General features: G+C 39.1%; 1 pseudogene; it reads left to right on the top strand.

Annotated features, from left to right (window-relative positions):
* The first annotated feature begins 366 nt into the window (after positions 1-366).
* Positions 367-487, top strand: LOC132618363 (5S ribosomal RNA; annotated as a pseudogene).
* The last annotated feature ends 7,757 nt before the right edge of the window (positions 488-8,244 follow it).

Below are 8,244 nucleotides of genomic sequence, written 5' to 3'. Positions count from 1 at the left end.
GCGATCGTTTCTGACCCTCTTTCCCGATAGGTAAAAGTAGTTTGACGAGAGATGAAGAGATCGGCTTCCGATAGTGGGGGTGTCAGGAAGACCCCCGGGGTGGGTTCGGGACCCCAGATTCCAGGACCGAGCAGGAGGAGTCCTAGCTATTCTATTGAAACAGACCCTTCTGAGGACCCCGAGACGATCCCCCCAGAGTTCCTGACCTCCATGGAGGAGGACCCGTAGGAAGATAGATATGAGACTGACCCGTCTGAAGGTTCATATGAAACACCGGTGGAGGAGGCTCCCAAGGCTATACCAGAGTTGACCCCTCCAGCTTCTCCTATGGTGGAGCATCATGTGATAAAGGCGACGTAGTGGGATGGATGCGATCATACCAGCACTAACGCACCGGATCCCATCAAGACTCCAAAGTTAAGCGTGCTAGGGTGAGAATAGCACTAGGATGGGTGACCCCCTGGGAAGTGTTACACCCTAGAAACTTTTGCATTACTAAGTCTGCAGACGGCTTAATGTGAGCTCAAGGAGGAGAAAATATTACAAGCATAAAGGATGAAACTCTATTGTATTAGCATGAGGATAGCATGAGTATGATATTTGGAATTCGTACAATATGATTGGAATGATACGTTAAAAGATATATAGCCCTCGTAACCGTAAGCTGAGATGGGGCCCACATGATGGGTTTTTTTATAAAGGACATATGACAAGTTATATGGATAATATATGTGAAGTTAAACACAACTCAAGAAGGACCCTTGAGCCAAATCAAAGTGAAAGCCCTCCAAAAAGATGTTTTTAAGTTACGTTTTCGGGTGATCTGACTTTGGGAGGCCATAACCCCATCATTATTTGGGAAATTGGGAAACCTCCTAAACAAAAGATGTAGATAATTAAAATACCTTTCCAACCATAGGTCGTGGGCCTTCATGTGACTTAGGGATAAAAAGTTATGGACGTTTTAAGGCAGAAAGGTCAAGCTGGGCAGTGGGCTCGGCCCAACCCGATTCCAAGTCGGGTCAGGCCCACTTTCCTTGATATTTAAGGGAAATTTTCAGCCTTATCTGCCTCATTTTCATACCAAAGGTCCAGAATATTTTAGATAGAGAGAGAGGAGAGTTAGAGAGAGAAAGTGGAGAATCAATCAAGTTCAAGGCCCCAAATCCCAAGGCTCGTGAAGGATAAAGTGTAATACGAGTTGTCGTCGTCGTTTTAAGCTAAAAGTTGAACTTGGGGGATGTTGGTTTGGTGGTGGCTGCTCATATAAGGTATGTTTAAGATGTTAATGATTTTCTTACCAAGATCATTGATGGATTTGACGGGTTAGAATAGAGAAAATGACGTTGAAAGTTCGGTTATAATTTTTGGATATCAAATGACTTGGGGGCTGTTTTGGTATGATTAAATGGATATAATTAGTTGGATATTGATATAAAATGATTGTTGATATTGTTGTTGATGTTGTTGATAAGTTGCGGTTCTTGAATTTGGGAGAATAAAGTGTATGAAGATATCGTATACAAAGCGTATACCGGGCCGTTTTGGTGTATATCCTTGGGAGTTGATACTTTGAGTTTAAAAAGGCTTATATGAGATGGTTCTTGTTGTTGTTAATTTTGCTGAATTGGATTCTTGGGGTTGTCTAGTTTATAAAGGAAATGCTGTCGAAATTTTGTTACAAATAAAGATAAGTTTAAGGGATTGATTATAAGGATATATATTGGATTGATTGTTGGTAAATTAGTATTGTTGATCGATTAGCATGACCCGAAGATGGGCTATGGTTAGCTGGAAAGCGGCAAAGGTATGTAAGGCAAACCTTTCTTCCTTTGGCATGATTCTTGTTGCTATTCATTCTATATGTACTCCATATAATTCCATTCTTAGACGAGTAAGGTCTAAATGTTTCTTGTGATGGCTTATTGATATTGTACTCCTATTCTGTTCTAAACGGAACACCCATAAGGTGCCAAGTTGAGTTGTGTATATGGTTTTACTAATGATTTCGAGGAAATTAGTTTTATACTAAAGGAAACATAAAGTTTGATTTTCAAAACCACTCCGAAGGGGGTGCGAGATTTTACTACTTTATTTCATTTACGATTTATGTCTACATTCCATAGTATCATCCCTTTGTATTGATATGCTCATTTATTCTTTGGGTAAGGCAATAAGATGAAATTGAGTAGAATATAAGTAGTAAGAATTTCATAACAATTCTACCCTCAAACCTGGAAGTATGTCCTCCTAAGTCTAGTGAGATACAAATTTGATAACTTCTTATGAAAGACTAAGGCTAATAACTGGATTGTGATGACTTGATTAGTGACTTATGATATGAATTGAAATTGATATTTGTGTATTGAGTTTGAGTTGATATTAAGCCGGAAGCGGCTGCCCGAAGGGGCCATCGTTATTAAGACAGAAGCGGCTGCCCGAAGGGGCCATCATTATTATGCCGGAAGCGGCCGTCCGAAGGGACTATTGTGATACTAGCCAGAAGCGGTTGTCTGAAGGGACTATTCTGTTAAGATGTCGGAAGCGGCCTATGTGTTGGATTGCATTATTTACTTAAAGATTGTTTTGAGACTTCGTGTGCATATTTATGTTTCTTCCAGCGAAGGTTGCAGGTATTGAGTTAGGTTGCGATATCTTCTCTCCTAAGTCAAATTATGATTATGACTTGTTACCACCTTACATACTCAGTACATTATCCGTACTGACGTCCTTTTGCCTGGGGACGCTGCGTTCATGCCCGCAGCCCCAGTTTGTTTGGCAGGTTAAGTGTATAGCTAGAATGCTTGGACGTTAGCTGGGATTGGCAAGTTCCACCTCATTCTGGAGCTGTGCTGAGTCATATATAGATATGCATGATTATGGGTATGTCAGGGCCCTGTCCTGACTCATAATGTTCAGTCCACTTCTTAGAGACTTCTGGAGACAGTGTCCTGTGGTATATTTGTCGAGATATCGACAAAGTGATGTCAGTTGAGTCATTTGTGGATTTTAAAAGAGTATGTATTTTAGATGATTTTAATTAGTTTAAAGTACTTATTTGATTGAAAGTTTTCATAATCGTTATAAAGATAATGATTTCTATTTGGAAAAGTTTCATGTTTTTAAAAGTTTTTTGAATGACAGGTTTTGATATAGCGAATGTCTAAGGGTTCGCTCGACTCTGATGAGAGTCGGGTGCCCGTCATGCCCAACCATTGTTAGGGTGTGACAGGAAGTGTGAAAAAAAATTATTCAGATGTAAGAGGAGGATGAGGAACTAGAATAGCTTGAGGAAAATTAGAAGCGTGTGAAACTAACGGTTGGAAACTTTAAATGATTGCGAGAGATAAGGCGGACCGGCTTGGTGAAGAGAAAGAAGACGTATTACAGCTACAGAGTTAGGACAAATTTAAGTAGTATTGGGGATACTTTGTAAGTAAGATGTTATGAAAAGGTGTACACGATATCTTAAGCATGGTTATGTAGTCAGTAGGTGTGCCCCGATAATCAACGCTACGATATGTTAAAGGTACTGATTGAACAGGGTATTGAAGTCCAAGTGGCAAGTGCCATAGAGCAAGTTGACATTATTTTCTCTAAAGGATAGAATTGGATAAGCTTGACACAATAACATCAGGGAAACGAAGAAGTGGGTATACAAGAGAGAGAGTTTAGGATGATGGTAGAGGTAGAGAACTATTTGGACGAATTTCAAAAGTAAGAATACCGACATAATAGAGTATGGTAGTGTGTAATGAAAGGACGAATGTATAGGGCCCGAAAATAGACATTGATAAGTGGAACTGAAGGGCAGTAGTAATGAATAGGAATGTGAATTAGGAAAGAATAAGCGGGATTTTGCGAAGATGCTAAAGGGTTTCTGGCTTTAGAGAGGCACCCGAAGAGGTGAATGCGTAGTTATGATAACACGCTACAATTACCCCGGAAATGAAGAAGTCCTTCTAAAAAGATGACTTAGAGAAAAAGCAAATTTGCACTTCTGAGAGGATATTCTACGAACTCCTGGGGCCAATGTTATAAGATGGCAAGTGGAGAATAGCACTTAGGAGTAAAATAACTCACAACCCTGAAGGACGAAAGTAAGAAGGATACACTAACGGACTGGTTAAAGGAAGTCGAGCAATCACTAAGGACAAGAGAAAAGATAATAAGTTAACAAAGCTGATTATGAGGCAATATAAGAACCGCTGTAAAGAGTATAGAGATCCTGTCATAAAGGAAATAATGATACACGGGGGATATTTATAAATATAAACTAGTCGTAGTGCTAAAAGAAAGATACGGGCTTGACCAAAAGAAAAAGGGAAAAAGTTTACCTTGTAAGGATTCCATGATAAGAACAAGAAGTGACATGACACTGGAGGGACTACGAGGCATAGCTGTGACGCAGACAAGTAGTTAAGGTGAGTTACGGGACAAAAGAGCTAAGTAAATGAAAGGACAAATCCCAGGAATGGAAGATGTGGAATACTAACCTTAACGGTATAATATAGACGTAAATCGGAGTTGGGAACCCGAAGTAGGAAGAATTTCAAGGATATTAAGAAGATGATAGTGGAAAGAGAACAAAGGAGGTCGTGCCTTGGGTCGGATATGTATAAGCATTTGATTTAATACCAGACTTCAACTAGCAGAATGGGAAATAAGTCGAACCATGTGACGAAGGGAATTCCGGCATTATACAAAAACGAGAAGTGGGAGGATCGTTAAGGTCAACCAGGTGATCATTAAATATGAGTACTACTCAAAGGTTACCGGTGTATAAGAACATCCTTAAAAAGGGGGAAGGGCAGACTTAATCCTGAGATGAATTATGATATTCCAAAAATTCCAAATAAATAAGTGTATTAGCGCGATGAAGCCAAAGTTCGAAATGTACTGATATGTCGAGAGTGTATCAGGAGAATGTATCAGGAGAAAGCAGAAACAGATGGGGAACAAGTATATTATGGGGCAAGTATCGGAAAAAAAAAGATATGATAGAAAAGAAAGTATGACAGAAAAGTAAAGGGATTAACAAACCAGAAAGAATAAATGTCTTTGATGTGAGATATGATGTCTCTAGACCGTGGGTCGAATCGCACGTACCGGAGAAATTTGGACCGCATCTAGATACGCAGTGACATATTCTAAAGGGTAACAAAGAGGATAAGAAAGGGTTGCAAGTTATCCAGAAAAAGAGAAGAAAATGAAATGAATACCAAGGACAATTGAGTTACATCGGAAGCGAATCTTAGCGTTAGAAGAAGTGGAAATCATCATAACAAAAAGGGTAATTATAGGCAGTGCGGCGATTTCCAAAGGATAAAGGCTATGGGCTTATGGGTAGTAAGATGGCAGTATCGCCAAGGATTAGAAGTATCTCACAAGTCACTAGTGATGCCAAGTATGGGAGCACGTATTATAGAACTATATGAACAATCACCGAGAAGAAGTGGCCAATAAAAAGGATATACGAACAGCAATAAAAAGTTAACAAATAACAAAGGCTCATTGAATAATTACTTGTATACGGAACTCAAGAATAGGGCACTCGTGCTGGAAGGAAGTAGTAGTAAAATGAGAGTTTGCTTTAGTTCTATGCTGGTAAGTACAGTGCAAAATTTATGGAGAAGAAATTAAAGGAAAAGTTTTAATATGAGTTCGAAGATATTTGGAGTATGAATTAGTTTGAACTATGAGTATTAGTTCAACATCAGTGTCACCCTACTGCGAGAAAATATTAGGTGTGTACGTATTTGAGAGAGGTGTTGAGGACACTGTTATAGTTGGTTTTGGAAGATAATTTGAATGGATAGTCAAAGTAAGTAACTATTAAGAGTAGGGTTTATCGACAATAAAATACTATTGTAAAAAAAATGGCTATGATGAGCTTGTGGAGACTCAAGGGGTCTGATTAATAGACCATAAAGAGATGATGTGGTGCGTTTGCGAGATCAACGAATATGAAAAGGAATGGCCCCAAAAGTAGTGTTACACCTCGAAAAAAAATTTCGTTCATGTATAGTGAATAGACTAGCGAAGGGCACGAAGTATACGATGTTTCGATAAGTAAGAAATAGCACTTGATTGTTACACCTCGGAAAAGTCCCCGTACATGTACACTGAGAAGGGCATGAGTGTGCGACGTCTTACTAAGTAGGGGATGACGATTCATGAATTTTTAGAAATAAGAAAGTTGTAGAATTTCATTTCAGCCAGTAGTCGTAAAATGGAATATGGCCCGTAAAGTGATTTACGGACTTTAAAGTGCCATCGTCCTTCAATATTTCAAAAAATTCAACTTTCTGTCCAAAGCTTAAATGGTAAAACACGACCCAGTTTACGGACCGTAAACTGAAATACGGCCCGTAAACTGTGGTCGTAAACCATCATGATCTTCAGCAAACCTTTCTGTTTTGATATGCTTAAATATAACCACGTTATCTGGACCGTAAACTAGTATATGGTCCGTAAACTGTGGTTTACGACTACTGTACACCCCGACGACTGTTCATTAAAAATCAGATTTTGTGATTATTATAAGTGATTTTCTCATTCATTTTCATTCATACTTCATCTATAACCTTCAAGAAATATCTAGAACACTTCAAACACTTCAACCACAAGAATATCAAGGAAATCAATGATCATCAACACCAAATCTATGAAACAAAGTGTATGAAACCTAATTGGAAGTCATCTCCTTCAAGAAATTCCAAAAGAGGTGAAGAAGGGTTTTGGTGCTAAAGAAGGATTCCACTCTAGGCTTGTTCCACCATCATCTAAGGTATGTTTCATGACTTTATCATGTTATTTAAGGTATTGGAAAGCTAAGATGCTTAAAATGTAGAAGAACATAGAAAATGGGCCATTACTGAGTGAATAGTATCACAATTGAATGATAGTTGAATGGAATCATGAACGTTGATATGCTGTGATGATGAATACGTTATAAATGGTGTATAGACCATGGAATAGGTGTGAAGTAAGCAAAATTACAATGATGAGCTAAAACCATTAAATGTGGAGAAATTGGAGAAAAATGGTGGATTTTGCTAAATATAAATAAGTGATGAATATTGATACGATATTGTGAGTGTTGTTGTAAATGTTTGGGAGTTGAAATAGAACAAGAGGAAAGCAGTAGAAACAAAGGAAACGCTGCCCAATTTTCTCTAGAAATAACGATGCGTTCTTATGGTCGATTGACTAACTGTAATGCGTATTCTCTCGTGAAGGTAACACCGTGATATTGAAGGAGAACAAGTGAGCGATAGCTTAGCTAAACGACAAAGGTATGTGAGGCTAGTCCTTTCCTTTCTATGGCATGAATCCCATGACATGATTCTTCTCCCTTTCCATTATTCTCCTATATCCCGGAAAGCCAAGAGCCTAAGATCATGCATAGCTACATGAGTCAAGATATATGATGTGACGTTCTTATAAATTAAATGATGTTGTTCCTTGTATACACTCACCTTATATCCTAATCCCTTCAAGGTAAGGCAGGATGTTCATAAATGCTCATAATGGAATCGAGGGTTCACGACCTTACGTCACATCGATAGAATGCAGTTGTTCTAGAGTCCTTGTGCATGTATGATGATAAGTATATTTTAATAAGCATATCATTATAAATGTTTTATGATGAGCATGTCATGGTTGCATCACACCGGGCCTAGTTGACCGGGCAGTCACCGCGAAAGCGGACAGCTATACGATGCACCATGGCCAGTTGGCATGGGCAGACACCACTAGTGGGCGGCATGAGATGGTACCCCATACGCGGGAGGCCTGGACGCGGGCTAATGTTACTAATTATCACACCGCACCTATATGGTCGGGCAGTTTAGATATATATATATATACATATGATATGCATACACGAGATGATGATAAGCATAAAAGTAAGTCAACATGCATTACTTTTCATATGATTCCCAGTCATGTACAGTTGCTCCATACTTGATGCCTCCTTTACTTTATTGATGTGTTGTTTTTGTTCATGTCTCTCATACTCTGTACAACATTCGTACTGACGTCCGTTTTCTTTGGACGCTGTGTTCATGCCCACAGGTAGACAGGGAGGCGAGCGCGATCCGGATTCTTAGGAGCTGTCAGCTAATTGAAAGCACTTCATTGTTCGGAGGTGCTTATGATTATCCTTTTGGTACATATGTATATTTTGGGCATGACGGAGTCTTGTTCCGTCTACATGTATAGTATGTCAGTAGAGGCTCG

Source organism: Lycium barbarum, chromosome 1 (genome assembly GCF_019175385.1).
Source record: "Lycium barbarum isolate Lr01 chromosome 1, ASM1917538v2, whole genome shotgun sequence".
Classification (NCBI taxonomy): Eukaryota; Viridiplantae; Streptophyta; class Magnoliopsida; order Solanales; family Solanaceae; genus Lycium; species Lycium barbarum.
This window is presented reverse-complemented; position numbering and strand designations above follow the sequence as displayed.